The sequence below is a fragment of the Ischnura elegans genome, chromosome X, assembly GCF_921293095.1.
Source record: "Ischnura elegans chromosome X, ioIscEleg1.1, whole genome shotgun sequence".
NCBI lineage: Eukaryota > Metazoa > Arthropoda > Insecta > Odonata > Coenagrionidae > Ischnura > Ischnura elegans.
This window is the reverse complement of record NC_060259.1, coordinates 121,556,728-121,564,283: the sequence shown is the minus strand read 5'-3', so window position 1 is coordinate 121,564,283 and position 7,556 is coordinate 121,556,728.

Sequence of the window (7,556 nt, the reverse complement as noted above, 5' to 3'; positions counted from 1 at the left end):
TTACAAAGCCGCGTCGCCGTTAATTCGCGGCATCATTTTTGGCACGTCCGGGAGACATCGTGTCGCAACGCAATCGGCTGTACCTCACACGACCATTGGCCGAAGGAAGGGAGGCGTGAGAAAAATCCTTAAAGGCAGACGCGCCGAGTCGGGACCCAAATTCTTCGAGTTCCTCACGTGCTTGAAAGTGAAACGAAAAGGGTAGGCAATGGGAGAAATACGGCATGAATATGAATCGTCATAATACTACATTCTGGATCATTTTCAGCCAAAGAATATAGGCAAGATACAATTGAAGTCGTAATTTTGCCTTCACTTGTTTCATAGACCACTCAAAGGGAATTTTTTACCCATTTTTATCATAGAGAATTTTTATAGTGGATTAACGAGACTATTAGTCGATTAGAAACTGTCATCCCTGATTATATCTAGGATACTTATTGCATATTAATGCATCGCAGAAGGATATTCGGGGTTTCCACCGGGTCTGGTTCTCCATCACGGCCTATGTTCCGATAAACGAGTCGTCCCTCCTCATCAACGCATGTCAATTAATGCATTCATTTGCTTTGATCGTTAAACAAGCCATACGCTTCATCATTGATTAGTTAATTCATGGTTCTCACACTAACTGAAATAAAAAATTCACGGTTTTTTCCAGGTTTTCACGGTCTAGATGTCGTCAAATTCACGGTTTTAAGATAAACTATTTTAGGCAGATATATCGATCGCGTAACGATCATCGACCGCATGTTTACTAAAAATTTTACAAACGCGACAGACGCTGTGAATGCAAACGCAGCAATGGAAGTGCTTTGTCGTTGCTTACAAAATCATCTCCGGGTAAAGTTTGTGAGCGGGAAAATGGAGGGACCAGGGTGCCAGGAGAATTCAGAAGTGTCTGAATTTTCGACAGGGTTTTTGGTTACTATTATTCAGGCTTTGGTACAGGCTTAAGGTCAATGCGTAACCATGGCACACGGACCAACAACTGCGCTTAGAATATATTTTTGCAGATAAATGTGTGGACAGTGCCTGCGCATGACTGACCTTGAAACATGATCCACATTTTTGATTCTTCTTTTGCTCTTTCAATCGTATTTCTGAAATGAAGTTTGAGAAATTTTTAAGATCATATGACGAAATTCACGGCTTTTTCCAGGTATTTTCAAGGTAAAAGAAATTCACGGCTTATTCACGGTTTTAAGGTTTTCACGGTTGAGTGGGAACCCTGTTAATTGGAATTCCAGTGATCGACACGAAGCACGTATTTGTGTGTGAACGACGTTTCGATGAACGACTCGTTCATCGAAACGTCGGCCCTCATGGAGAACCTGACCCGGAGGATGTCATCAATGAACAGCACTACAAAAACAAATGTCCATGCTTTGCATAAAGGTAACTTCCACAAGCGGGACTCTAACCCGCGACCTTCAGATTAGGTCTTTACCCTCCATCGAGGCCGTCACATTGAAGTGACCTTTATCATGTAAAATAAGCACACTCTAACAATGAAATATTTTATGAAAGGGCAGCATCACATTTACGAAATAATTCAATAAGTAAATTCGTAATTAATGACACATCGAATAAAAATTGGCTGTGGAGTGATTATTCAATACGAGAGATTTTTGGAGGGCACTTATAACAGCGCTCCGTCGAATGAGTCATTCACACTGTGTGGTCCTCTCGGTCGGTGCCTTTCGTTACGAGCAGGCTAGGCCGACGCCGAGTTTCTACTCATTCTCTATTCCGCCATTACCCTTACGCACGGCGCAAATAACCTGAGCTGTCGGTCCACTCATCATAACAGTAAATGAATATCCAGGAGGTTTTTACACAAGTACGAGTATTCCGATAACTATTCACATAGAGCTACGCAATCGAAGAGTCATTTTGAAAATGCAGATACTCTTTTAATGTAGGAAGCCTAAGAGCTTCTATATAAGCACATTATTCACAGTCAAAACTTAGCTTGACAGTAAGCCATTAAAGGAAATAAAAAGTTAGACATCACTAGAATACATTAGCGCCACGACTCGAAATATTATGTTAATTTATTTCCGAGAACAAACAAAACTGTAAACGAGGAGAATTTCGCAAATGGCTACCAGTTAGTTAAGTCATTTCCAAGATTCTAAGAAAAGGACATTTTATATACATAAATTCCCGATTAAAAACTACAATGGAATTGTCTTGTAGACTGATATTTTGAAAACTTGATTAAAAAAGAGCTATTATCTCCAACGTTTACCATTCTCAGATCGGATGAGCCCCTTTCTCCCTGCATTCATTCCTTCTCACTCTTATCACATTCCTGACCTCTGAGCACATCTCAGGGTAACAGCTCGACTCGATTTACGACCTGGTTCGACTATCATAGCGGGATCTTATATAAGCACGTAATTACGGATTTAATATTTTATGAGCGACCCTTAGCATTCCCTCGGTCTTGGCAGGCGGATGGATGGTGCTCCTGCTCTTTTAGCTCTTTTGTCTCCGCGGGATTTTCCGTCGTAAATCTCAGGACATTTACACATGCAGTGATGCAGCATATACCGCGATAACTTTGTTTGGGACTCGTTTATATATTGGAAGTATAAATTATGAAACGGAATTGACATTGCTGCATTGTTGATTCATGGCGAAGGAGTCGAGATAAGCCTAGAAAGGCCTCATCCGAGACGGTAGAGATTACTCTGAGAAATAAACTGCGCCGGTAACTTGCTGCAAGTGAATTGTAATATAATTTGCCGGTGTAAATGTCTTTTATGGTCTGAGTTTATGAAGCCAATTACATTGACAATTTATATCACAGTTCATCGACAGCAAGTTATCACTTCAATATAAATGCCAGGGTAGACCTCCACTAGAAGCAAGTCAAACGTTTGTTTGTTTCCCTGCTTTGAAGTTGATGTTTTCTATCAAAGAAAGCGTAATAAATTACTTTCTGTATTCGTGCTAATAAAAAATGTGCTCTTCATCAGCAGCTCAATAATTCCTTGCTTGAAATCCGACAGTTCTCCTCACTTTCTCCACAGAGTAAAACTCACTCCACTCCACAGGAATCGTGCATCTTCCTTTAGCACGCGTCGACCCAAAGGACGCACCTTCATTCTATCTTTTTCTTCATTTATTGAATCAAATAAATACTCTGCAGCCTACATTACTGGAATAGTGGAAAGTATGTAATCCATAGAGAGGAAAAGAGACGAGGATTAGGAAATCCTGAGTTATTGGAGTATGGTGATGAAGCTAAGAGATATTTTAAATAGAAGATTGAAAGAGAAAGGGTCTTATTGTGCGAAAAATCCACAGAGGAAAAATCATTCGCCTTGACCGGGATTCGAACCCGGATCCCTCGATTTCCGGCCGAGTGCTTTAGCCAGTTAAGCTACCGAGGCGTCATTCTCCCCTGTGGAAATTGGTGGACTATACCGGACATTGTCCGGTATAGTCCACCAATTTCCACAGGGGAGAATGACGCCTCGGTAGCTTAACTGGCTAAAGCACTCGGCCGGAAATCGAGGGATCCGGGTTCGAATCCCGGTCAAGGCGAATGATTTTTCCTCTGTGGATTTTTCGCACTATTTGTGCATTGCGGGTGACTCCGTAAAAAGTTATCACCGTGGCTAGTCCCGGTATACTTTAATAGGTCTTATTGTGAACTGAAGAGGGAAGTTCAATGAGAGATGTGGGGTAAGAGGAAGAGAATCGTTAAATGCTTTAAGGAAACGTAGCTTAACTGACGGAATATTTTAATTACAAATGATTCGATTTATCAACATATCAAGAGAAAGTAATGTAAGGGGAAAAAATAGCTTATCATGAAAAAAATAATGTCCGACATTACAGAGCTTTTGATTAGATGACACTTCTGTGGAGAGCTAAGAAAAACCAATCACAGGGTTGCTAAGCGATGCATGTAAGAGAAAAGCGACACATTTTCGGGAAGAAGTAGATGGTTCCAGAGTCCTTTATTCTTGCCGACTTAGAACGCTAAATAAAACACTCCAAAGGACTATAGAAAAAAAAACTAATAATCAGCTACTTTATTTCCCGACGGTCAGTTACGCAACCCCAATCTAATACATTTGCATATACTTGCCACTCATTAGTAGAAAGTGCAGCCGAGTACAGTAGCTTATTCCTTATTGGGCGGGCAAAGGGTAATGTCAAGGTGTGGCACAGCGGTCAGTCTCGACACTTTAAAAGAAAATCCACGAGCATATTTTATTCGCTATCCCCGACGCGTTATATAATTATTTCCTCGGGACATTCCGGCTCCTAACGTTCCATAAAGACTCCCGATCGTCAATTACAATATGTCAAGTTTTCCAGTCACGCAAACCACTCGCTACCAGGTCTCCGAAACACTAGGTCCAAATAAATAACAATGTGGGCTCAAAAAACAGGGCAAATTATGTGAATATCCTTCTCTGACGGAGAAAAGGCAATTTATGGCTGGAGAGATTTCCCAACTGCTGGACACCTCCCCCTTTTAAAAGAGCGGCGAATGACACGGTCACCTTGCTTAGCGATGTTGTCCTGATATCTGAATTTTGTTAACCCACTTGAAAACGCCTCTCCTCATACAAATATTCAGAAAAAAACTACAGTAAAACTCACTTATAACAAATTTCAGGGGACCGTCTTTCTATTTTGTTATAAATGGGATTTCGGTACATCGAAGATAAAGGATTTTGCTGTATCCATAACTGTATTGCCGGCTAATATTCCGTAAATTGTCCTTATTTAAGCAAAAAATTCGTAAAAATAAACCAATGTCCCACACTTACCATCAAATGGTTGTATATAGAAGGATTTCAAGATTAACGGAAAACTATGTGGTGATGGCCACACGTGAGAAAAACTGATAATAAGGTAAGTAATGGTTAAGTAACGAAGATGGCTTTTATTTCTTTATAAACGAGGAAATAAATCCTCAAGAACAAAGAATAGTTCGTAATAGGTGGGAATTCGTATCATCCGAAGTCGTTTTTTGGCGATAATAGGAAAGCCAAATGGACCGTGAACTCACCTCTTTATAGGTGGGATTTCGATACGTGCATGATCGTGTTTTATTGTATTAACTCGAAAAAAGAACATTCTTTTGCAGGATAGAGGTTACCAGCTATTTCAAACGGGCGTTTATTCCAATCATCATTAGTAGTTGCTAACTCAAGGTAATAATAGCATTGACGACAATAGAAATAATGATTGCTATTCTCACTCTGACCAACTAATGTCAACGGTAGCAAGTCTTTAGAGATGAAAAAGAACAGAATGGACAGTGTTAGGAGGAGGAATTTACTTCAGATTAAAATTAAACCCTTTCAATTTTTCATCACTTTATTTGATAAATTACTGCAACCTGTTTCCCTGTTATTAAAACATTTTTGGATAATTCTTTCCAACTAAAAGTAAGGGATGATCAACTTGTGTCCTTTAAGTGTATAATAATAAATCATATAGGTTAATAAATATGTATAAGGGATAGCGAAGAAAATTCCAGGGAAAGAAATAACACTTGACGTTTTGTATATAGAGGTCTTAAGAGAGGAGTCATCTCAATAAAAGAGCTTTTCTTCCTTTGGAAACAATAATAAATGCTCGCAATATGAAATACATTCATAAATCTGAACCGGAAACGGGCAACAGCTAAAATCAGGAAACGCCACCGTGTGGTGATCGGTCTTATTCCTGGGTGGTACTCTCGTTCGGAATCGAAGCAATTTTACGGCAACTAAGTGCTCCTAGCATTACCACCTTGAAAGAGAGTAAATGAGCACTCGAAGGCGGGTGAATGGGTTTTCTGACTGAGGCTTAATGCAAGATTGATGACTCCCATGTTCAATGGTGTAAGCTAGATTAACGACCTTCCCGCCGCAATAACCTAACCGACCACTCAATGGCGATCAGGTGATGTCACGCGATGCCTTTATTATCCTCGAAGTATCAAGGTATTGTTACGGTATCCGCTATCACGGAACTTGTAAATCACGCCAAGAGCGATTTCATTTCTCCACGGGACGGTTCCACTTTTTTATGTGAGAAGGCGTTCGGATATGCTTGAAAGACACAGTGCAGAGGTAGGATAACCTTCTCAGACCTGAAAGTGTATTTTCCGCAGAAAATTTTCGTTTTCCTCATTTTTCTACAGAAATAGAACCGAAAAATATTAATCCACTTCAGAAATTGTTATGTTCAAAATGATTTTTACTATATTAAAATCTTTTAGAAAAAATCACTAAGCAATAATGAACGTATCAATTACAGTACGTAAACATAATGAGGTAATCACAAGAAGTGTTTTTTGCATGAAAGAATAAATTGCATAGTATTGATGTTACATAAGGTCATATTATTGAAATTAAGTAAAATAGTACCAATAAATGGTGCGCACCTCTCTTAACGCCACTCATTGTAGAATAACCCCAAAACTAGAAACTCTCGTGATGAACCACGCTTGGGTTTCATGAGAGAGATGGAAAACAGTTGAACATGTTCAAGCGAACAACGCGTAGAATACGATACCAGCGGCAATGATCACTTGGAGACATTCTTAGATCAGGGTATGATTTTTTTAAATCAGATGTATCATATATGATGCACTGGGTCTTAAGAGGATATAACTCCAAACAATGAACTCCAAAGAAGCAAGCGAATAGCACTGCGTATTTAATTACGATAACAGGGAGCAGGAGAAATTTGCGAATTACCACAGCCATTGTTTTTAAATCAATTTGTCGGCACTACAGCATGTCAATATGGATTTTAAATGCATTTAATGAATCTGTGATGACAATGTAGTCTTTACATGCCACCCATACAAATCGCTAGCAAACATACCTGTACACGACGCCACAGAGGGGAGGGAGGAAAAGAATAAGGGATAAGGTATCTCTTTTTCAGTTGTCAGTGGATAAGGCGCAGCTTTCCATTCTCCGCAGAAACATTAATGAGAAGTACTGTTTCCAAGAAGTTAATATAGAACGACCAAATTTACTCATCAGAAGCAAACTCCCCGTTAAAAATTGCAATGTAGGAATAACAAATAACTAAATGGAGCTATAAAGATACAAGGAAGGGAATACCAATGTAAAGGGAGATCTTGATAAACAGAAGAGAGTTATTGATAGAATTGCAGGTTAAAATTGAAAAGAATAGGCTGGAAAAGATTATAGCGTGGAACGTGGACGCTGATGAAGGAGCTGATTGCGTTAGAGATTAACATCTTGTACGAATTAATAATGACCTAATTTTAGAAAATTGAGAAAAATTAATTTTTAATATTTTTCAGCAAAATACCTAAAATGAGCAAAACAAATTATCTGGCGATTCTTTTGCCACGATGAAAACATCTTGCGACGCAAATGGACAGATTTTAGTTTTATTGCGTTAATATATTTACCTCCGAACACTATTATTGACTTCTTTCTCAAATTTATAGCACTGCAACCTTCCGAGGAAGCACTTCGCCTACTGAAGGAATGCTGAAAAGAGCTATTCCAGTGAATACAGTGCATTTATCCATGTTTTTTTCAGACGTAGTA